Source organism: Colobus angolensis, unplaced genomic scaffold, assembly GCF_000951035.1.
Source record: "Colobus angolensis palliatus isolate OR3802 unplaced genomic scaffold, Cang.pa_1.0 Scaffold112, whole genome shotgun sequence".
In the NCBI taxonomy this organism is placed as follows: Eukaryota; Metazoa; Chordata; class Mammalia; order Primates; family Cercopithecidae; genus Colobus; species Colobus angolensis.
Window position 1 is genome coordinate 2114319 of NW_012112253.1, and position 26327 is coordinate 2140645.

The 26327-nt window shown below is 35.6% G+C and overlaps 1 protein-coding gene across 1 annotated transcript in view; it reads right to left on the reverse strand.

The window, feature by feature from the left end:
* Positions 1 to 26327, reverse strand: part of MEF2A (myocyte enhancer factor 2A) — a 162201-nt gene that overhangs the window by 107800 nt on the left and 28074 nt on the right. Inside the window, exon 2 of the mRNA XM_011957686.1 lies at positions 20907 to 20987. The gene's annotated coding sequence lies outside the window, so the exon portion shown is untranslated. The remainder of the gene's footprint in view (positions 1 to 20906; positions 20988 to 26327) is intronic.

Below are 26327 nucleotides of genomic sequence, written 5' to 3' on the forward strand. Positions count from 1 at the left end.
AAAATCACTAAAAAAGAGCTCCAGATTTGTTTGCAGTTTTTTCCCCATAGACTAAGGGGATATAGTAAAAATCTATGTTCAAAATTTAGATGGATCAGTTCGTTTCCTCCCTTTGCCCCCCATTAAGACTGTTACTCACTGACAATACAGTTGGGTTAGTATCTGCTTGCATTTAGTTTTAGGATGTTTCTCCCTCATCCTTTTTTAAAAAAATTTTTTAAATACGTAGAGCGTTAACATGCATCTCCAAGTCCAAACTATATTAAAATGTATAATCAAAGAATGGACACTTTCCCCTAACTCCCCCTTGTAGGTAACCAATTTCAGTGCTTACTGATTTATCCTTACTGTGTTTCTTTTCTACAAATGTAAGAAGATACATGTGTGCTTTCTTATTTATCCATTTTACTTACACAAAAGTAACACACTATACTTATGTTTCTGCAACTCTGCTTTTTTTCATTATTAGTTCACACAGACTTCATTTTTTCTACTGAATTTCACTGTGAAGTCTAATATGTATTAATATCCTTTGTTAATACTATGAAAGCAGCCTTAAAATCTAAAGCTTGATATGGCTTTCTTTTACAAACTGAACAAAAAACTCTAAATTGTAAAAGGTTAAAAGACGAGCAGGGATTCTAGTCCAAATTATTCACATTTCATAGGCAAAAGAAACTGAGATTAAGAATTAACAGTCTCAAAGTCACAAAGTTCAGTACAAAATATACACGTCACAAATATTAAGCACTGAACAAAATGCTAAACACTCAAGAAACAGACAAATTTTAAAAAAATCTTTCTACCTTCAAGAGAGCTACATGAATAAATATCAATATAGTGCCACATTCAGTGACAAACAGGTATGTAATTTACTAATATAATAAAGGAGGGAGCAAATAAGACTTTTGTTTGATTATTATTTGATTTCAAGTTTGTTAATGTTTTTTGGGATAGAGGGTACACGGTATGAAAGAACAGGACATCAAATTTGCATAAAACCACAAGGAGTTAGACTAGATTAAGCATAGGGCATTTGTAAGAAAATGAAAAACAAACAAGCAAACAAAAAACTACCGTACAGGTAGGTAGAGGTCAGATTCCAAGAGAGACAGAGTTAATTTTAAATGTGATGAGAAGCCATCATTAGTTGTATTCTGGCTTTGCTACTGTGTGATCTTGGAAAGGTCATTTGACTTCTCGATGTCTAACTGTAAAATAAGGACGATAATAATAACATATATGTTATGTGGCTATTCTGAAGAATAAACACATTGATGTGTGTAAAACTAAGTGCCAAGCACATTTAAAGTACTCTACAAACACAGTACCCAGTATTTCAGCTCTAACATTCCATGGTTCTAATATCTATAAAGTACTTCTAAAAATGAAATATGTAATATTATTTGAAGATTATAATCTCTGCTAAGCAAAGATTAATATGCTTTACAACTCAAGGGACATCACAGTAAGTGCAATGGATTTACTGACAGGATGCTTTGTTGTCTGTGGGGCTTCTGACTACAGACAGAAACACTGACTTTCTGTGCTTTTTTAAAGTTCGTTTCATTAAATGTTTACATGTTATTTACAAATCAACACTGTTAGGTATCTAGGCAACAATTTATACTCCTTTGGGTTCAACTATGAGAATAAAAGACGAAACAGAAAATACACTAGAATCATTAGAAACAATTCAGAGCAAAGAAGCCTATGACCACTGCTTCTTCTCCCCAGAGGCATAAACACAGTTTATGTCAACCACACACTGCTTAGAGACTATGCTAATAGTCATGGGCAATTTAACAAAAAAATTTAGAATGAAAGAGTAGCAGAAAATGAAAATAACCAAGAAAAGATGAAAGAGGGACTGTAGTTAACCAACCCTGGAATCACCCAACTGTACTTCTCATTATATGAGATGACAAAATCTTTCCTAGCCTCTCTGTTACTTGCAGCAGAAAGCATCCTGATACACACATGCTGAAAATTTAGGAGCTGATTATAATGTTTCCAAAAGGACAAGGAGATTACAGATCATTCAAAAATGTTTTAGTAGGTCATTTTCCTATCAAGTCATAAATATTCTTTCTCTGAACTGTCATTTCATCTTATAATTTCTATTCGAGCCATAAAAACTGTACTAATAACATATCTAAAGTTCCAAGACCAAAATCATCTAAATCAAAATGCCAAATGATACTGAAGGCTAGAAATAGAAAGCAAAGATACCTCACAAATAAATACAGACCATACCAAAAAAAAAAAAAAAACCCACACATATGGCCTTAAAAATGAAACTTCTCATACAGTTCTGAAGTTGACTGTTTCTGATATGCTATAGGTAACTCAATATGGCAGTCTTTCTAAGAAAAAATGATGTGTGAGTTAAGTCCTCAAAAAATGCTGAACAGCAGCAGTGCTGGGTGACAGAAGATAGCATTCAAAAGAGCAAGCAATTCTTGTAAGATACATAGCTCATAATCATATGAAAAAAGACAAATTAATAAATGACTGGAACAAAGACAAGGCAGCAGACAGTGGAAGAGTAACGTGTTGATTTGGCTTCCTAAAATCAAAAGCACCTTGTAAGACTGCTTCAAAATTCTCTCACATCCAGCCAACCAATCAAAACCCAATTATCTGTTTCAGACAGGTTCTGCTAGCATCAGGAGATAGGCTTTTTCTTACTGTAATAAGAAGCCCCATGGCCACAGCTCTCAATGGTGTACCCATCGACCGAAAGAAAACCAAGTATAACATTACAGGTATTCAGTACCCAAAAGATGTCCCTCGTCATCAACTGTCTGTAAAAAGGTGGAAGGCACATGATAGGTGATATATATTTTTTAGTATATACCTAAGATTAGATCTCTCTGTAAAGGGCTTACTGAAAACTGAGTATTCCAAAAGCCAGATCCCGAAGGACCTACACTGTTAATACTATGCTTAATTGCCTCTAACTACTTTTTAGTAGGCAGTAGAAAGTACTAGTAAGATAAGTCTGAACTCTGATGCTAAAAGAAGCCAATATTTAAGATGCATTATACTATGTCACCTCATTGACTTCATTTCCGTTTGTCTTCTCAAAGCTAAGGAAGAAACAGGAGAAATTTAAAGGATGGAGTGAATACAGCAAGATTAAGATGCAGTCCTATACAAATGCTAACAATTAACTGACAAAAAAAACCTAGTCAAGATATCAATATTGTAATTTTGTCTAATTTATTCACAGATATTATAAAATGGATACATATTTCCTCGAAAATATTTTCTCATTTTATCTTTTCTAACAATAAAGAAGTCTTTACTTTGTATACATGTAAAATATCTATTATTTATTTTTAAGTATTTCAATTTTCTCAGCTGTTTGTTCTCTAAGTTCAATCTATAAGTTTAAACATTGAGATCTAATTTTTTTTAAGAACGAGACTGACTGTGGTTTGACATATGAGAACCTAATTGTGTTCCCCAGCGAAATTTTCTTATTTTTAAGTTAACACAGTTTTCATTTTTAAGTAATGTAACATAAAAGAGTCCATTTTGAATCCAAGTTCCACTAAATAGCTATTAGTGATCTTGACCAAGTCACTTACTTGCTCAGCCACAGTTTCTTCATTTTTAAAATGAGGCAAAAACCTTACTTCACAGGCCATGTAAATGTTGACGTAAATAAGAAACTATATCAAATTATTTATGGTACAATGTGCAGTATACACAGGTCTTCCACAGAAGTTCAATACTAAATGGTTTCTCAGTCATTCTGTTTTGTTTGGTTGGTTGGTTCAAATTTCACAGAGAAGTGGCATATGGTAGTGGTTAACAGGACAGGTTCTGCAGCATGCCCGCCTAGATTCAAACCTCAGCTCCACCACTTACTACATGTGTTGCCTTGAGGAAGTTACTCAATTTCTCTAAGCTTCAGATGCCAAATCTTTAAAATACTGGACTAATGATAATGCTCATAAGCTTGTAAAGATTAAGAGATATAACACACATAAAGTATTCGGCCTAGTAATCTGCACATGTGCTCAATAATGTTGGTCATTATTATTACCATTACTTAATATTAAAAACTGTAAAATAATGCAATAACCATTACCTAATAAAGTGATAATCATACTTAATATTAAAAACTGTAAATTAACGAGAATAAAAACACTCACAACACATGCACTCAAGTTGCTGTGAAGTCTGCATAAAAGACAAATACCAGAAACTCAGCTTATCAGTCTACTGCAAAGGCCTCAGCCAGAGCTACATCACTACCCTAACTGGCTATATCCAACCACATTCTCAGCTACTCAACTTAGATATCCCACATTTTCTCAAAACCCAACATTTTCTTAAACCAAACACACCAAGCCTATTCCTTTTCTGTACCAACCACTGTTCACCTTTAGCCTAAGCATTGCAACAGCCCCCTAACTGGTCTCAGCAGGCACTTTTATTTCCCTCCAATTCAATTTCCTCATTTCATTACAGCAACCTTTTAACATGCCAATATAATCGTGTCACTTATCACTATTCTTAAAAGCCCAAGCCTTTAACATGGCCTAGAAGGCCCTGCCTTATCCTGTCACTCCTCTACTCAAGGAACTCCTCATTCCATGCCACGCTTCCTCTTGCCCAGCAAGATTCTTGACACAGGCTGTTACGTACTTAGAAAGCTCTTAACTCCTTTCTGTTTCAGGGCCTTCACACATACTACCACCTTGCTTTCTCTCAGTAGGTCTTATCCCAAGCCCTTCTCCTCACTGACAGTCCTATCCATCCTTTGTGTCTCAGTATTACCATTATTTCCCCAATGAAATGTTCCCTAACATCCAAACTATGTTAGGATTTTTAATACACTTTCCTAACAGACTGTACTTCTCTCTTACAGCATTTACCTCAACTGTAATTACTTCCTTATATAATTAAATGTTTAATTTCTTTTCCCCCAACCAAACTGTAACCAAGGGAGAAGATCAAGTCTGTTGTATTTACTCCTATAACCTCAGCTGCTACCATAGTTGCTTAACGAATGAAAGCAAAAGTCAAAGTATGAGATTTCACAAGCTCAGGCTGTTGGACATTCTCTAAGAACCAATTTTTTGGAGTTATAAGTTATTGTTGGGCTTGGCGCGGTGACTCATGCTTGTAATCCTAGCACTTTGGGAGAGTGAGGTGAGAGATCACTTGAGCTCAGAAGTTCAAGACCAGCCTGGGCAACATAGTGAGACCTCATCTCTTAAAAAAAAAAAAAAAAAAGAAGTTATTCTTCACTGAACTGCAGAAGGGAAGGTAACTTAATATTAAATCTCTTCTACATTTATCAGTAGCTGTGTTAGACCTTAATATATATTATCTCATGTAACAGTAAGAATAACCCTGTGAGGTAGATGGCATCTGTTCCACCTCCTGAATGAAGCAACTGGGAGTCAAAACAATTAGTACTCACCCTAAGTCACAAAAGGAGACAGAATTGAAATTTTGGTGCTAATATCATGTCTTTTTCCATAACAGTACATTAGCACCACTGGAACTATTTAAATAGTGGTCAAAAATGTCACTGATGTGATAAAACCTTCAAGGAGCCATCTAACTCCAATTTCATGAGTTTATGGTACTTTTCAGTAGCAGAATATTAAAACAATTTCTACTAAGTTGTGTATGGCTGCACAAGGGAAACTAGAGCATGTGGAAGGACCATTACATTGCAATAGTTACCTTTAAAAGGCAATTTATCTGATGCTACAATAGGCTGTCAAAATACAAATGCCTTGAGCAGTTATCAGCTAACTTAAGAGTTCTGACCTCCTCAAAGGTCTCCATTTCCCAATCCCTCCTGCTCTGCATATCAACATCGATAACCTTTCCCTGCCTTCCACTGATATACTGTAGTTTCAAGCATTTGCAAAGGAACTTCAGCTTCTTACTTCCCCCTACTACTCCTGCTTCAAGGTACCTTTAAAAAATGGTACCTTGAAAGAAATGACTCCTCTCAATCTCAATTATTAAAGACTTAGAGGAATCACAATTGCTAGATTACCCACAGGGATGACCCTAGGAGGGGTGGCTGGGGGGACTGTTAAGGTGTGTATAGTTTAGATTGAGGTTCTCTCAGTTCCTACTGCCATTTACTATTGTTGCATAAAACAATAACTAGATAGTTCAATAAATGGATCAATAAAACTCACTGATTTAATGCAGTGGTTCTCAATTTAAAAGGATACCGGATTCAAATGAGGAACTAAAACATATACTCTGCATGCATAAACTTGCCCTAGACCCACAATAAAACTATCAAATCATAATTGAGACTAATATCCAAGCAAGAGTACTTTTTAAAAGCTCCACAGATTATGATGATGTACATCTTCAGTTCACAGCCTCTGTTTTATTATATTACAATATTAAACTCCTTATTCAAACACTGGCTATGTGCAAGAGTGAAGTAGCAAAATCATACAAATGAATCAACTCCTGACTGTATTATATCTACGCACTGCAATTTATATACACATTTATGTCCTTCATTTCCATAGAAAAGTATCTCTCCCGTTTCCTTGAATTACATGGTTTTCTTGGTCTTTTCCTTTTTTTTTTTCACTTGCTAAAGAAGAATACAAGAATTTCATATTCTTCACATTTCTGAAGGAAAAACAGTTTCAACACACCAAAGTAGGGAGAACATACATTCTGCTTTACCTGAGACAGGTAAATCCCAGTTTATGTCTATTACGCAGGTGTAATTATTAAGTAAGACCCTTTACTGTCTAAAGTATCCAGGTTTGATAGCAGTAGTTTATTAGAAGCATACCACTGTTTTCCTTTTCTTATTTTTTAGAGACAGGGTTTCCACTCAGTTATCCAGATTGGAATGCAATCATAGCTCAACCTCCCAGGCTCAAGGAACCCTCTCATCTCAGCTCCTCTCCCCTGCCCCTGACTCTAATTTTTAAAAAAAATTTTTTTTGAAGAAACAGGGTCTCACTGTGTTATTCAGGGTGGTGTCTTCAATTCTATATGATTTTCAAATTGAATTTAAATATGGTATTTGAATGGCATTCATATACCGTGAAACTTAACCTTTTTAAAGTGTATAATTCAGTGTTTTTTGTTTGTTTTTGGAGAAGAGTCTCTCTCTGTCGCCCAGGATGGAGTGCAGCAGCACGATCTCGGCTCACTGCAAGCTCCGCCTCCCGGGTTCACGCCATTCTCCTGCCTCAGCCTCCCGAGTAGCTGGGACTACAGACGCCCGCCACCACGCCCAGCTAATTTTTTTTGTATTCTTTAGTAGAGACGGGGTTTCACCCTGTTAGCCAGGATGGTCTGATCTCCTGACCTCGTGATCCACCTGCCTCGGCCTCCCAAAGTGCTGGAATTACAGGCGTGAGCCACAGTGCCCAGCCCAGTGTTTTTTTTTTAAATCGTATGCACAAAGCAGTGCAACTGTTACCACTATCTAATTATAGAACATTTTTATCATCCCAAAAAGAAATTTGACATTCATTAGCAGGTATTCCCCATTCCTTCCTCTCCCTAGTCCCCAGCAAATACTAATCTAATTTCTGTCTCTATGTAATTTGCCTATTCTGGAAATATAAAATTATACAATCTGTAGCTTTTTGTGTCTGGCTTCTCACTTAACATGATGTTTTCAAGGTTCATCTGGGCTATAACATTAATCAGTACTTCATCCTTTTTTGGCTGAATAATATTATACTGTATGGATATACCACATTTCATTTACTCATTCAACAGGTGATGGGCATTTAAGTTGATTCCACTTTGACTATTATGAATAATGCTGCTGTAAATAATGGTGCACAAGTTTTTGTGCAGACATATACTTTAAATTCTCCCAGATATATTGCCAGGAGCAGAACTGCTGGGTCATATGTTAACAATATTTAACTTCTGGAGGAACTGCCAGACTACCCTCTAAGGAGTCTGAAGCATTTCGCATTCCCACCAGCAAAGCATGAGGATACCAATTTCTCCACATTCTCTCCAATACTTGTTATTTTCTGTCCTTTTTTATTATGCCATCATGGTGGATGTGAAGTGGTATCCTGTTGTGGTTTTATGTTGTGGTTTTAACTCTGCATTTCCATAACAATAACATTAAGCATCTTTTCATGTGCCTATAGGTCATTTACTTATCTTCTTCAGAGAAAATCCTTTCTGAAGTTGGGTTTACTGTCTTTCATTGCTGAGATATAAGAGTTCTTATACTCTGGATACTAACACTTACAAACATGTGATCTGTAAATACCTTCTCCCACTCATCAAGTTTTTTTTGTTTTATTTTGTTTTGTTTTTGAGACAGAGTCTTGTTCTGTCACCCAGGCTGGAGTGCAGTGGCACATTCTCAGCTCACTGCAACCTCCACCTCCCAGGTTCAAATGATGCTCCTGCTTCAGCCTCCTGAGTAGCTGGGATTACAACTGCCTGCCACCACGCCTGGCTAATTTCTGTATTTTTAGTAGGGATGAGGTTTCACCATGTTGACCAGGTTGGTCTCGAACTCCTGACCTCAAGTGATCCGCCCACCCCGGCCTCCCAAAGTGCTGGGATTATAGGCATAAGCCAACGCACCTGGCCTCATTTTCTTGATAGTGTCCCTAGAAGCAAAATGTTTTTAATTTTGCTGAAGTCCAATTTACCTATTTCCTCTTTGGTTATTTCTAAGAAATCGTCGCCAAATTCAGGATCATGAAGACTTAGCCTGCATAGTTTTAGCTCTTACATTAAGTATTTGATCCACTTTGAGCCAATTCTTGTATATGGTGTTAGGGGTATGAACACCATTTGTTAAAAAGGCTATTTCCCTCCATTGAACTGTCTTGGCATCATTGTAAAAAAAGAAAATTTTTTTTTAATTAAAAAAAAAATCAATTGGCCATAAATGCAAGGGTTTATTTCTAGACTCTTAATTCTGTTCCATTGATTTGTTTATCCTTATGCCAGTAACATATTATCTAGGTTACAGTAGCTTTGTAGTAAATTCTCAAATTCAAAAGTGGGAGGCCTCCAACTTTATTCTTTTTAAAGATTGTTTTGGCTATTCTAGGTATCTTCAATTTCTGTATGAATTTGAGGATCAGTTTGTCAATTTCTGGCAGCGGGAGAAGACCAGCTGGACTTTGATAGGAATTGTGTTAAATATGCTAATTTGGGATGACTGCAATCTTACCAAGATTAAATCTGCCAATCAATAAAGATAGTACATCTTTGCATTTATTTAGGTCTTCTTTAATTTCTGTCAATGATGCTTTCTAGTTTTCAGTGTACAGGTGCTCTGTGTCTTTTGTGAAATTTATTCCTAAGAACTGTATTATTTTGATAATACTATAATTTTTGTAATTTTATTTTTGGATTGTTCACTGTCAGTGTTCTATACGATTCTTGATTTCAAACACTTTCAGTAATATAAAAGAAGGTTAATTAAAAATCTTTACTGTATTTAAATATGATACCCTGGATCCTCTAAATAGTATCTACTAGAAGGAAAAAAATTGATCTAAATAAGTAAGAAATCCAAGTGGCTGTCTACTTTGCTAAAAAATTATGAAAAACCAGAATCAAGAAATGCCAGGTAACTTTAATCCCAATTTTAATATGAGACAATGCAACTACATTCCACACACAAAAATGATGCCATATATTTTCTTATAAAATACATAAATAAAAAACCCACTCATACTGTATACTCTCTTTGTCATGCTTGAGGTGAATTATCCTATAATTTGTAACACAATGGCAGACTCTTTATCCTTATGGAATTATCTTCTAATTACTTTTAATATAAGAACATTTTTCTTTGTTCCCACTAAACTAATACATTTTAATTAATGTTTACAATTAAATCCAGGCAAAATTTCAAATTCTAAATTAGCCCGAGACTATCATAAGCTATTATTTTGTGGAAAATGACTAAGGTATTCCATTTGAGCCTGAATTGTACATGTTATATTATCATATGTTTTTAAAATACAACATTATGTTATATGAACACAATCACAGCTATAAAGAAATGATTCGATAACAAAAACATAAACTGTACTTTGAATATAAAGCTCATAGACTTAATGGTCATTACTTGAAAGTGCAGTTTGGCTTTACATAACTTTCATAAAGGCAGAACATACCCTACAAATACACTAATTTTATGAAGTTCTGAATTCAATTAGGTTATTACACATTTTTAGGTAAAATTCAAAAATACTAAGATCTGATTCAAGAAATAAGATCAATAAAAGTACAAAAATTCAGACAGCATTGAGAAAAATAATCTCATACTAACTAGAAGAGAGCAAGAAATCACTATGACCCAAAGCCATTATGAACAATGTTGTGCCATGCACATGGGCCTGGGGCCAAGAGTAAGCAGGTGGGGTCTGAAAGCCAACTTGTCTTCCACTTTCTAACACCCTAACCCTAGCAGAAGCCACTATTTACTTAAAATCAGAGGGGCCTTTTCCAACTTTGCAAAGACTAGCTGTGGTCTAGCTATGACACCTGTAAACTATCTACTTGTTAGAAAAGTTAAGACAACTGAAATACTGAATATCGATTGGTACCTTTGCCTAAAATCAAAACAACAAAATAGCACTTTTTCTTTTTTTTTGAGATGGAGTTTCACTTTTATTGCCCAGGCTGGATTCCAATGGTATGATCTCAACTCACTGCAACTTCCACATCCCAGGTTCAAGTGATTCTCCTGCCTCAGCCTCCCAAGTAGTGGGGATTACAGGCACCTGCCACCACACCCAGCTAACTTTTTGTATTTTTAGTAGAGACGGGGTTTCACCACGTTGGCCAGGCTGGGTCTCGAACTCCTGACCTCAGGTGATCCACCCACCTCGGCCTCCCCAAGTGCTGGCATTACAGGCGTGAGCCATCACGCTCGCCCAAAACATCACTTTTTATCATGTGTTTATTTATTATGTTTTAGGTAAAATAGTCAATACACCAAAATAAAAACAGGATGAGAGGAGGGGAGAAATCACCTAAAAACCTAAAACATGGTTTAAAAGATGGCATCTTTTAATTTGGCTTTCTCTGATTAATAACAAGTTACATATTTTTGTATGCTTCCACACAGTGTTTTTAGATTAGAGATGTTCAAAGCTGAATGTGGAAAAACAAAAGACGCTTAGGGGTAAACTGTTCACAGCCTATTCCTATTAGACTCTATTCCTATTAGTGAAATATGCAACATGTTTTACACAATGAATAGCAAATACAGTGCAAGTACCTTACATTCACAGTGAAATTAACTAAATTTGATTAAAACTGGAAGCAATTTTTTTTTTGTAATGTCAATAATCACTCCCTTCACTTAACTGCAGAAGTTGTTCAGAGTTTTTTTAAGTTGGGCCTCCTTAAACAGGACATACGATTATTTTTTAGGTTGGGCCTCCTTAAACAGGACATACGATTATTTTAAAACTGTATAAACCATTAGTTGATCATGGTAAATCATCCAAACTACTAACTTCAAAATTTTTATCTGGATGACCAGTCTATAAAATATCAAATATCAATGAATTATAATTTGATTTTCAGTGATTTGTCTTTTACTACCTCAATTCATTTCTATAAAGCACAGCAAGACTATGGCGCAAAACTCCTGCAGGAGATTATAAGAATTGAAGATATAATCACAGGGCACCTTGAACTCCTTAGAGATAAGCATAATATTATGAAAATCATTAGAAAGGAGACTTTGTAAACTGTCCCTGTTAAGAGGAGAGCCCCTCCATCCATGGTCTTTCATTCTCAGATTAATTACACCTACATAAAGAACAATGTCCTGTCTTCACATGGGACACAAAAGAGAAATAAAGGATACAGCAAGGCAAGGCATAGAAATGAAAATGAGATTCTAATCCTCTACCACCAACAACTCACTCTCAAAATTAATATTCCCTCATTTGTAAAATGCAGATACTTATGCCTATCTCAAATACTTCTCAGGATGTCATAACTACTGGGAAAAAAAAGTTTTACAAATAATTAAATCATACAAAAAGATGAATTATCATTACTAGAAATAATCTCAGTTCTCTACATTATGATTCAAATATCGAATACATTAAAACATTTTAACCTCATATCATCTGAATCAAACCTGTGTATAAATGCTGCTCTAAGTCTAACCTTATCTGTATTTATTCAGTAAAATATGATTTTGAGTATACATCAGAGATGTAAAAATACATAAAACAAAAATTCGCAATTCAAGGACTGATTACAAACTCAAGTTACAATTCAGATCTAAGAGAATATGAGCACTCCTAAAATCACCCACTATTCAACAATCATTAAATCCCTCCTCCACCACACCTAGGAGTCAACTATTTTCCTGATTATTGTGATAGCAATTCTCTTCTGTTTTTTTTGTTGTTACTCATTTTCTGTTTCATGGCATAAGCACAGATCCCTAAACATCATGGCTTATTTTACCTGTTTTATTTCTGCATATTTTGTTTTTATTTTATATCAGTGGAATCACACGTAATGTGTGATTTCTGGCTTCATTTGAGAAACATTTTGTGATATTTATCTGTAGCTGTAGTTCTTCCATTTTTACAGCTGTGAAGTACTCCATTGTATGAGTGTATCATGATTTTATTTATGTAGCCAACTATGATGAACATCATATTGAGTGTGAGGCTATTACAAACAGCTACCAACGTTCTTTAACACATCTCTCCACATACATGTACATGTATTAGTTAAGTGTATACCCATGAAAAGAAATTAATGGGTCACAAGGTATGTAAATGTCAAGATGTTTCTTAAAGTGGCTGAGTTCCCATAACCTCTCAAAAACTTGTACTATAAATTCCTTTTTAAAATTTCAGCCATTCTAGTGGGCATATGATGGAGCCTCTTTGTAGTTGTAATTCGCATTTCCCAGGTTATTAATAAGGTTAAGCACTTTTTTTCCCACGTTTCTTAAATATCTGAATTTCTTTTGTGAAGTACTTTTCATGTCTCTTGCCCATTTTTCTATTGCATTGTCTCTGTCACATTGATTTGTAGAAGTGCTTTGAACATTCTGATACATGTCTTTTGTCTGTTAAAGGTACTGCAAATATCTTCTCAGCTCTGTCTTGCCTCCCTTTTCTTAATGGTGACTTTGCAGGAACAAAATTTCTTAATTTTAAGGTAGTCAAAATTATCAATTTTTTAATATTTGCCGTTTTTACTTTTTTTAAGAAATATTTTCCTGGCCAAAGAGCATGAACCTGTTCATCTATATTAGTGTCCACAAGTTTCAGTTTTGTCTTTCATGTTGAAATATATAAATCATCCTTAAACTGATTTTTGCATATGGTATGCAACATAAGTCATTTCTTTCCATATAGATTATCACTTGTTCCAGGATGATTTATTGAATAATTCTTTCTCTACTATTCTAAAGTGTGCGTTTTGTCGTAAAGCAAGTGTCTGTGTACATGTGAACCCTTTTCCAGGCATTTAATTTATTTTGTTTTTATACTTGTGGTTTTATTTCATGAAATTAATGACTGTAGATTTATGTAAGTTTTTAATAGAGAAAGTTCTTCCACTTTGATCTTCTTTCAAGACACTTTAGCTATTCTTGGGTCACAAAATTTCCTTTAAAACCCAACACAGGGCGTGATCTCGGCTCACTACAACGTCTTCCTCCCAGGCTCAAGTGATCCTCCCACCTCAGCCTGCTAGGTGGCTGCGACTACAGGCCTGTGCCACCGTGCCTGGCTAATTTTGTATTTTTTGTAGAGACAAGGTTTTGCCGTGTTGCCCAAGCTGGTCTCAAACTCCTAGGCTCAGGCGATCCACCCATCTTCAGCCTCCCAAGGTGTTGACATTACAGACATGAGACACTGCACCCAGCCCTTTTTTTTTTTTAACCTGCGAGAATCTAAACAGTACTGTAAAGCTCCTTAGACCCTGAGCCAAGAATCCTACAAAAAAAAAGCATACCAATTTACTTGTTCATGCTTTATGTACAAGGTTTACCTTTCAGCCATAAAGAAGAATGTAATGTCTGTAAATGTGCTGAACAAATCTAAACTTTCAACACTTGGTAGCTTGGATGTTCACCTTGCACGATACAGTTCAACTTTGGAAGTTGTGATAGGCAGAATAATTACACAGGAAAGATAACCATATCCTAAATTGCCAGAACCTGTGAATATGTTACATTACATAGAAAACGAGAATTAAGGTTGCAGATGGAATTAAAGTTGGTAATCATTTGTCCTTAAAATAGGTAAATTAATTTGGATTATCTGGGTTGGCTCAAAGTGAACACATCTTTAAAAGTGGAACAGAGGCAGGACACAGCGGTTCACACGTACAATCCCAGCACTTTGGGAGACCAAGGCAGCCAGATCACTTGATGTTAGGAGTTCGAGACCAGCCTGGCCAACATGGCAAAACCCCGTCTCTACTCAATAAACCAAAAAAAAAAAAGCTGGGTGTGGTGATGCGTGACTGTAGTCCCAGCTACTTGGGAGGATGAGGCACGAGAACAGCTTGAACCTGGGAGGTGGAGGTTGCAGTGAGCAGAGATTGCACCACTGTACTCCAGGATCGGTGACAGAGCGAGACCCAGTCTCAAAAAAAAAAAAAAAAAAAGAAACAAAAACAAAATAACAAAACACAAAAACAGACAAATAACAAAACTTTTGGAATATTGATTGGGATTACTTTGAATTGAGAATAATCCTCAGAAGAGCATGGAGTACAGCCCTCAAAAGGATATAACCTTAACAGGCAGTAAATTAACCCCACAATAAAGGCTTCTCTGGACCAACACTGACAAGCTTAAACAAAAAGATTCAGCTGATACCAATTTATATATGTACAAAAAGTCCAACACTATATAGAAGATACAAACAACAACAACAACAACAACAAAAACCCTTCACCCAACAATGTCAAATCACAATGTCCAGCATCCAAACATTACAGGGAATGAGAAGAGGCAAAAAAATGTGGCCCATGTAATAAAAGTCAATCAATATGAAGAGATCCAAAAATGATAAAGTTAATGGAACTGACAAGGGCATTAAAAAATCATTATAAATAAACCTACTATGTTACAGAAGAGAAAGAAAAATAAGAACATGAGGAGAATAATGAAGAAATAAAACTTCCAGAGATGAAAAATGATTTTCAGAAATTAAAAACACCTTGGATGGGATTACTCATTGCAGAAGAAAAGATCAGTGCACTTAAAGGCATGGTACTATTAACCAACCAATAAAGCACAGAAAGAAAAAAATGAAAAACAAAAGCAGTATCAGTGCCAAGAGAGACAATATTTCAAATATATAACTAAAATTACAGGGGAAACAAAAACAAAAACAGTTGAAGAAATAGTGGCCAACATTTCCAAATATGGTTTTAAACAATAAACTAAAAAATCTAGGCGGCATTATTGCAAAGGAAACCATACAAGGCCCATCATAATCAAATGACTAAAGCCCAGTAATAAAGTCTTAAGAGTAGCCAAAGAAAATAGAAAACTTACATACAGGGAACAAAAGGTAAGAACAGCAGACTTTTTGTCAGAAACTATGCAAACTATTTCACAAACTATTTCACAAAATTTAACAGTGACAAAGACCTAATTCATCAAGAAAACGTAAAAACCCTTATTACGCATGCACCTAATAATAACACAGACTCCAAACATGTGAACCAGTAAAAGGAAAAATAAATCCACAATTAAAGTTGAATATTTGAACACTCCTCTCTCAGAAATTATTGAAACAAATAGAAAATCAAAAGGGACACAGAAGTCTTAAAGAACACTATCAACCAATTTGACCTAGTTAATTAACATCTTTAGAAAACTCCACTCAGCACATTCTTCTTAAGTATATACAAAACATTTACTAACACTGGCTGGGCATGGTGGCTCACACCTGTAATCCCAGCACTTTAGGAGGCCAAAGCAGACAGATCACTTGAGGTCAGCAGTTCAAGACCAGCCTGGTCAACAGGGCAAACCCCCGTCTCTACCAAAAACACACACACAAAAAAACAAATTAGCCAGGTGTGATGGCCGCATGCCTGCAGTCCCGGCTAATCAGGAGGCTGAGGTCAGAGGACTGCTTGTACCCAGGAGGTGGAGGTTGTAGTGAGCCAAGATCATGCCACTGCACTCCAGTCTCGGTAACAGAGTGAGACTGTCTTTAAAAAAAAAAAAAAAAGAATTTACTAACACAGACCACCACAACTGTGCCTTACAATAAATCTCAACAAGTTGACAAGAACTTACGTCACACAAAGTATGTTCTTGGACTACAGTAGAATTAAATTAGAGACCTGTAAGAGAAAGAAATCTGGAAAATTAACAAAATATTTGAAAATTACATGGGTCAAGGAAAAAAATCACAGTGGAAATTTTAAAATACTCTGAACTCCATGTAAATGAATATACAACATTACTAACTTTGTAGGATGCAAAACAAAGGAAAATTAAAAGATTAAATACTCTTAGAAAAAGAAGGAGGTTTCCAAATATCAGGAACAAAAAAGGGGATAGCACTACAGATTCTTCAAATGTAAAAGAATAGAGATTCTAAAATACAACTTCGTGCCAATAAATTAGACAACTTACATAAAATAGACAAATTCCTTGAAAAACAAACTAAAGCTTATTTAACAAGAATTAACATAAATCCAAACAGCCCTGTATCAGTTAAAGAAACTGAATTCATAGTTCTGTTACACTAGGTAGCTAGTCAGACATGAGCAGGGCAGGAGAAGCTCCCCATCCCCCCAAACACACACACACACACACCAGGAATGTCAGGCAACCACCAGCTGATGGTCAGGCAGTTGTTAAACTGTCTCTCTAAAATGATAATTGGTCGCGGCCCACGCCAGTGAAAGGCAGTCTCCCAACAGACAGAAAACACCTGAAGCCGGTGATCAGCAGCTTCCCTATAACATCTCAGGAGTTGGACGAGTGGGCTCCAGCATGTACAGTAAGAGGCAAAATGGTGGCGTTTAACTGGTATATGACCTCCTAGGGCATTGGACTGGTAAGGGAAGAATACTTCAAGGAAACCTGCATACGACTTCAGTAAACACACTGCACAGGCTCCCTTCCCAAGTGCTAGGCCACTGTGAACGCAGACAGCCCATCCCAAGGGAAGAATCAGGGCAGAAGGGACACAAGACCCCAGAAGTATGCCAACATATAAAACCCTGAGTCAAAAGTCAAACCACGCACTGATCTCTCAAGTTGCCCACTTGGCCCTCTTCCAGGTGTTCTTTACTTCCTTTCATTTCTGTTCTAAAGCTTTTTAATAAACTTTCACTCCTGCTCTAAAACTTGCCTCGGGCTCTCCTTCTGCCTTATGCCCCTCAGTCGAATTCTTTCTTCTGAGAAGGCAAGAACTGAGGTTGCTGCAGACCCATGCAGATTCACCGTCGGTAACAGTTTAAAACCTTCCCACAAAGAACCTCCAGGTCCAGAGGTCTTCATTGGTGAATTCTACCAAACACCTAAAGAAGAAACAACATCAATTCTATGCAAAGTCTTCAAGAACAAGAAATTTTAACTCATTCTATGAGACCAGCATTACCCTGACACACACACACACACACACATACACACACACACACACAAAAGCAGACAAAAACTACAATCCAATGCCTTCTACGAATGTAGACTTTTTAAAAGAGTCAACGCAATTTTAGCCAGTGAATCCAGCAATATACAAAAAGTGTAACACATCATGACCAAGTGATAATTATCCTAAGAACACATGAATGGTTGGTTCAATATTTAAAATCAATCAATATAACTGACATGTGCATAGACAAACAGGAGGAGAGGTAGGTGACCATGTCGATAGATGCAGAAAAAACATTCGACCAAAATTCAACACCTATTCATGAAAAGGAGAGGAGGAAAAAAAAAAACAACAACCTCTTGCCAAGAGCTAGTGAAAAACTTAGTTTTCCACCTAAGATCAGAAGTAAGGCAAGGATGTTAGTTCTCACCACTTCTATTCAACATTGCACTGGGTCTACCAACCAGTGTAATAAAGCAAGCAAAAGTAATAAAAGGTGCATAAATTTAAAAGGAGGAAACAAGATAGTCTTTATTCACAGAGAAGATAATGGTCTACACAGACTATTTGAAGAAATCTACAAAAAAGCCACTAGCACTAATAATTAATTTAGCAATATTACAAATTATAAAGTTTTATATAAAAATCAACTCTACCTCTATATACTAGCATGAATCAATTGGAAAATGATATTCTTTTAAATTCCCATTTATAATAACATAAAATTAAAATAATTAGAGATGAATTTAACAAAATATGTGTCAGACCATTACACTGAAAACTACAAGACACTGCTGAGAAAAAGTAAAGATGACTTAAATGAATAGAGGTACCAAGCTCACGCATTACTAAGATCTAATATCCTTAAGAAGTCAATTCTCCCAAATTGATCTCTAGGGTAAAAACATTCATAATCAAGATCCTGTTAGGCTTTTTTTGGAGAAATTAAAAAGCTGATTCTAAACTACATAGAAAGAAATAAAAAGGATCGAGAACAGAAGAAACAACTTTGAAATAGAAGAACTTAGAGGATTTACATTACCAGATTTTAAGATTTACTATAAAGCTTCAGTAATCAAGACAATGAAGCATTGTCATAAGGATAGATATACAGATCAACAGAACAGAGTTCTGAAAAAGACCCACACATAATGGCCAATTAATTTTCAACAATGTGCCATGATAATTCAACAGGGGAAAATATAATCTTTTCCAAAAAACTGCTGGAACAATGTGATATCTATATTCAAAGAAATAAACTTCAACCCTTACCTCACACCATATACAAAAATCAATTCAAAATGGATCACTGACCTAAATGTAGTAGTCCAAAGGAGTTCTAGGACATGAAAGAAAGTCAGGAGAAATTCTGTCCAATCCCTATGACAAACCTCCAATTTCTACTGCAGCAGAATTGTAAGGAAAATCTCGAATCTGAGCTTCACCAGTTAACATATGAATCTATTCAAAAAGAAAGGGCATTTCCAATCTAAATACTCAAGAGTTAACTCCTAAGCAAGCAGTTATTAACTCAGGCACAACCCATAGAACTATAGAAGGCCCGTCATGAAGAATAAGACACTGACTACATCCTTAGAGACCAGCAGAGGAAGCAGCATAGACGATTCCCTAAAATTTAAACACGACTCAAAATATAACATATGAAGTTATACCCACAGTCCTCACTGAGGTTCAGAGAAAGTACAGTTCTCAGCTATGGGCATGAGTGCTTTAGCTCATATCACTCAGTTTCCAGCAGTTAATGAACAAAACAAACAGATGAGAAATGTAAGTAAAATCCTTGCTTAGTATCTGTGGAGTGGGGAAATTGGTTCCAGGATCCCCCATGGATACCAAAATCCTAGATACTCAAGTCTCTTATATAAAAATGGTGTGGTATTTGTATACAACCTACACAAATCCTCCTATATTTTGAATCATCTCTAGAATATGTATAATATCTAATGCAATGTAAAATTTTTATTGGTGCGTTATTTTTTATTGTTTTGAAGTAAAGGGTATTTTTTTATCCACAGTTGGTTGATCCACAGATGAGGAACCTATGGATAGAAAGGGCCAACTACAATGATAAGAAGAAAAAGACTTACAGAAGACTAACCAAGGTTTATATTTTAAAATGAGAATTAAACTCTACTATTCCCATCCCACCTACACATACACAAGTTTTAAACTGAAGGTACTTTGCATCAGTTGGATAAACAGGCCCTTTTCTCCTACTCTCCTAAACTAAAAGATTATCAATCATTAAATGGGCTGTTCTTCAGTCAAGTTATAATAAGAAAAATATATAGCCATATGAAACTGATGTCAGAATATAATACTTTAACAAAGTACTCATTTTTGTAAGTCTGTGAAATGTGATTTCTACTATTTAATTATTCAAGAAAAACAACCTCAGACCTATGTTAAGTAGCAAAAGTATTCCTGAAATGGGCAAAATAAAAATTTTTAAGATACCTTTCCCAAGATTTTTACTGACGTAATCATCAGGTTTGATCAATGATATCTAATATTTAAAACGCTAATGTTAACTTATCATAACACACTGATGAATATCCCCTAACATTTTTCAAAATTACTTCTTTTAAAATATTCTAGCATTAATATAATTCACTTCTTTTCCATTTTAAGTAGAAGGTGGAATTCAGGTAAGGTTTCACGCATGAAAACTTTTGAGGACTACACATCTTACTGAGATACTGTGAATGTTAACCTAGGCCAACGTAATTTTTTTAATCAAAATCATCTACTCCTGAGCTTTGCAAATATGAACCCATTAATTTAAGGCAGTTAATTAAAAGTCATTTAAAATGTCCACATTTTTAAAAGATCCCCTAAAATTTGCTTTTTCTATTTGACCTTTCCCACGCTTCATGAGATACAGCTAGATATGTCCACGTCATCTTTCACTTGAAAATCTTTCCTCAGCTCATGTAACTCATGTCCCCCAATGCTCCCTTCATCCTATTAACTGTCTCAGTAACTACCAACTACCTACTTACTTCTTTCTTCAAATAGAGGTTAACTGATAAGAGAATATGGAAGAAGTGTGAAAGATGAAAAAATCTGAGATTATTTCAGCAGCGTCACACAAAATGTAAGAGAAACTAAACTGCCACTACACAGTATTATACACTTCAACTGAATTTTACAAATTTCCTTAACTGGTCTAAATTAAGCCCACCCTCGCCCCCAAGAAAACCTCTACAATAACTGAAATTCAATCTCACAAGAACAGCTTGATTTTTAAAATACATTTCCATTGTATTTACTTCTTAACATAGAAAAGAAAAAATGACTTACTAGAAATGAAGTATCAGCTAAAAGTGCACTTAGATATGATCCTTGCAGAAAATTCTTGTTCCTTTTCGCAAAATGCAATTCCTTAAAAAAGAAAAAAATTTGAGTGCGTTATTGTACTTGACTCCAAAACTGAATTAAATACACAATTATACAAAATTCTAGCACTCAACACCATTCTTAGCAGAAAGCTCCACAAATACTGTTAAATGAAAATTAAATTTTAAAAAGTCATTTGTTTTATTTGGAATAAAACAAAATGTTAGTCAACTGAGTATTTCCATTGTTACAAATCCTTTTTCTTCAGCAAGTATTACTCAAATGTTCAATAATATTCTTTGCACTGTGAGATTCAAAACTTGATTTCGTAGGTCCCATTTTCCTATCCTCTGTATCATATGTTATACTTTATGTTTATCTGTACTGTGTATATAGCCTATTGAACTAACTAGTTTCAATAAACTAACTTGTTTTAAATAGTTTAAAATGTTCACCATATTGCTTTTATCAAGCAAATTGTGAAATAATTATGTGCTATCACCATAAAATATACCTGTATTTCAATACAATGTGTATATCCGTAGTTTTCACTAGCTAGCTATCTTTTAAAGGGAACAATGAAATTAACACAAAATGACAAAAATGAACAGAATACTGATGGTTGTCCATAAGTCGCATTAAGAAAGGAACACTAGTGAATACTGCTCAATGGATTAGGTGCATAAAGAATAACCCAGCCCTGCTACATTCTTGCTTGAAGATAGAGCAGGACATTCAGGTAGAAAAAAGAAAGCTATCTCTTTCCTCACTCCCATTGGCCAGGATCAATTATAATGCTAACACAATCATTTAGAAATGCATGATCAGGTGATTCAATCAATCCCCAAGTAAATCCATTTCATCAAATGAAAATAATTTCTCCACAGAAACACCAATCTTCTGAATCTGATTCAACAGTATTAATTATTATGACACTGATTTTGCTTCTATTCGGAAATGGACCCCTTCTTTGGGGGTGGGAGGGAACAACACAAAGTGCCAAGCATTCTTTTTATATTAACAAATTAGGTATTAAAAGTCCAAACTTTAAAAGACATAAAAACACATAAACAAGGCTTTTTTTTTTTTTTTTTTGCAAAGGTAAAAGGAACTTGCTTTAAAACACCAATTTCAGCTTTTAATCTAATTGTACAAATGCAGGAAAAAATTCCTCAAACTTAGATGCATTACCAACTTCTAAAATACAACAATTGAAAGTGAAGCCAAAATTTAGCTATTTGGCCTATAGCAAACAAGTGATTAAACAAAAATCTGACAGTTACACATCACAGTACATATTCTCACATCAAAACGCATTCCTCAATTATATAAATGTAGTTATTGATGATGTATTTTGTACTTAGTTTTCAAGTAGTTTCTAAAAGACTATATTGTTAAAAATCAAGTTTTTATAGTTCTTTTACAATAATCTATAATGAAACACACTTTCAAAAAAAAAAAACTAAAATGTTAGTGCTGAGTCAGTTATCACTAAATTTCATATATTGAACCTTCAAATCCCACTGCTTCTGTCCATCTAAAAGGGAGACAACCTGGACCTCTAATTGCTATCCCTATCTCCCTTTACTACCCGTTGACATACATTGTTAACCTGGACAACAAGCCATTGCCAAAACTGTTAAGCTCTTTAACTTTGTTTTTACCTCCACCTGGAAATAACTTTCCCCTTTGTCTCTTATATAGATCAAATGTCCAATTCAGTGATGCGTTCTGTGATGCCATCTTCAGTACACTTTAACTATCACCATCACTCCCAGGGAGTAAAATTATTGTAGTTAGTTGTACAAGTATGAGTCTCCCCTATTATACCATATGCTTTTTTAAAAGAAGGAACTTTGTACTTTGTTCTTTTTATATCCCCAATATCTAGTCAATATCTGGCCCAGGATTCAGTATAATTCATTTGGAAAATATTTACTAAGCATCCAACATATTCCAGGCACTTTTCTAGGCACTAGGAATCAATCCCCATCCCTATTCCTGACTTCATAGAGCTTACATTCTAGTGGGGAGACCTACAGTACAAGGTGAATAAGGAATATATAACACAGGTGGTAGGTTGGTGGAAAAGTCCTTAATGAGAAAAAAAAAAATTAAGCAGGGAAGGAAGTACTGTCAGAGGAAGGAGATTAAAACTATAGACAATGTACCCAGAGAAAGACTAATGTAATAACAACAACTACAAGAGCAGCAGTAATACTTGAGTATTTATCATATGCTATTCAGCATACTAATTGCTTTACATGTCATTACCTGACGTAATGCCAACAACCTCATTATTACCCCATTACTATTCTCAAGACGCAACGCAAATACTAAAGAAGCAACTTCCCAAGGTATTCAGCTAGTAAAGTGGTGAAGCCAGGATTAGAATCCAGGAATGCTTTTAACTGCTATACATAACCACAGTTCAGTAAATGCTTTTGTTGAATAAAGAGGTGGGAAAAAAATGAATGCCTAATATAGCAAAGCAAACCTCAGTCTCAGAAGACCAGTACATTTGAGCAGGTTCAGATATACATTGTACATCAATCTTTATATGATAGAGAGCTTGCACAGGTAGATACCTGCTGTGAAATATTTACAATTATTGATAATTTCATAATACCTTTTAAAATATATTTAGCATTTCTATATGACAATTACCAGAAATAAAAATTATACAATATCACACAAATCACATGGATAGAAATAATGTGATGTAATAAGAAATACATATTTGGTTTCTGCTGGAGTGGCAAGTGTCTCTTGTACGCAAGTGAAATGACTAGTGACTAGGGGGCCCTAAGTAGCTTCAATGTATGTGCTGGTCATCAGAAAGACCCAGGCATGAATAGAGGGTTAATGTTTTCAGTCCCAACTCCCAACCTCTAGGGAGGGGAGAGAAGCTGAAGGTTGAGCTGATTACCAACGGTCAATGATGTATGTAATCAATCATACCTAGGTAACAAACCCTTCAAAAAAAAAAAAAGGACAGGGTTTGGAGTGCTTCCAGATTGCTGAACACGTGGACGTTCCTGGATGGTAGCATGACCAGATAGAGGATGGAAGCTCTGTGCCCCTTTCTATACACCCTACCTTATGCATCTCTTCCATCTGGTCATTCATCTACATCTTTCATAATAAATGGGTAAACATAAATAAAGTGTTTCCCTGAGTTCTGTGAGCTGCTCTAGCAAATTAATCAAACCAGAAGAAGAGGTAGGGAGAACCCCTGATTTCCAGCCAACTGATCAGAAGTACAGGTCACAACCAGGGACTTGCAATTGGCATCCGAAGTGGGCCAGTCTTGTCAGGCTGAGCCCTCAACCTGTAGGATCTGATAGTATCAGGTAGATAGTATTAGAATTCAACTGAATTATAGGAAATCCAGCTGTGTACACTGGAGAACTGCTTGGTAAGTGGGAAACCGTCACACACGTTTTGGTGACTGGAGGCAAAGTATCCCGTGGCAAGTGGTGTATGAAAGAGTCCAAAAAAATATAATTTGTTTTTTTCCTATCTCAAATAGGTGATTAAAAACAAAACACCTTTTTAATAGAAGGTACTCCTGAAAGAAACGAGACCTTTGAAGCATTATCAAGGACATTTGAATGTTGAGTATCATGTTTTATACCACGGTACAACTTTCTCAGCTTCCAATTTTCCGTACTAGTAAGAATGGTTAAATGAAATGACTTCAACCAGTGTTCAAATTATTTGTACTACCTTACATTTGAAAACAATCAAAATTTCACTGGATGTTCTGTACTGAGCATAATGCAGTATCAAAGAAAACAAAAGTTTCTATATGAAAACATTTCCAAAGTCAATCCAAAATGAAACTCACAAAATTGTGAATTTCATTTGTAATCAAAATTTAGGATTAGCTGCAAAGGGTATTTTTAATTCAAATGAGGGTGAACTCATAAGGGCACCCAACTCCTCATGCCTTAAGATTTTTGCTACCAGCCATGATGTAGCAACTGGTATCGGACATGCTCTCCCATTGAACTAAACTAGAAAACTGATAAAATATATAAAACTACAATTTTAAAACATCAGACAATGAGCAGCTCAGCACTGTGAGGCCTGGAAAAAGGGAAAGTGTCCCTACAAATGCTTGGATGCATAGTCAGGATGACAGTGCAGAAAAGGGAAGCCAAGAAGAATATGGAGGACTCACTGAGTACATGAGACAGATAAAAATTCAGGAAGTCTGAGGTAGTGGGAATTTGTGGGACAGATTAGCAAAAAGGATGGTACTCAGGAGAGAAAGTGCTCCTGAAATCTGCAGAGGGATTCTAGAGCAGCACTGCCCAAAAGAAACATAATATGAACCTAAAATGTAATTTTTAATGTTCTAGTAACTACACTGTAAAGTAAAAAGAAGGTGCAATTAATTTTAATACAATGTATACCACCCAATAGAGTCATAATATTATCACTTCAGGATGTAACTGATATTTAAAAAGTGAGATTTTCATATACGTTTTTCCAACCTACATCCCTAACATTCAGTGTGTGTGAAATGATTTGGATATTTGTCCCCACCCAAATCTCATGTTGAAATGTAATCCCTAATGTTGGAGGTGGGACTTGGTGGGAGGTGTTTGGGTCATGGGGGCAGGTCTCTCATGAATGACTTGGTGCCTCCCCTTGGTAATGAGTTCTCACTCTGAGTTCACACAAGATCTGGTTGTTCAAGAGTGTAGTACCTCCCCCCCACCCACTCTCTCTTGCTGCCCTCTCTTGCTTCTTCTCTTCCCACGTGACAAGCTTGCTCCCCTTTTCCCTTACACCATGACTGTAACACTCCTGACACACTCATCTGGAAGCAGATGCCAGCAGTATGCTTCTTATACGTCTGCAGAACTATGAGTCAAAATAAGCCTCTTTTCTTTATAAATTATCCAGTCTAAGGTATTGCCTTATAGCAATGCAAACGGACTAATACAGTGTGTTTTACACACACAGCACATTTAAATTCAGAAAAACCATAATTCAAGCTCTCAAGAACCACATATGGCTAATGGCTACCACACGTAACAACACAGCTCTATAGTTTTTCATCGAATGTGTGCATGAATAAAGTGAAATTCACAAGGCCAGGCAAAGAACAATGATCAGGAAGCACTATAATAAAAAAAATTTTCCAAAGATTACATAAGACTGCAGAATGTTCAAGTTTCACCCAGAGAAACCTGGGCAATCAGTAGAAAATGACGCAGCAGCACCACCAAGTGCTAACGTAGTCCTATAATAGTAAAGGCTACACTAGATCTGCCAGAACAAAGTTTAAAAGCAAGCTCAAAAGGTTCATGCATGTCTGCAAGAAATATATCAGTCTGCCAAAACAAAATTAGAATCTCTTGACAGGAAATC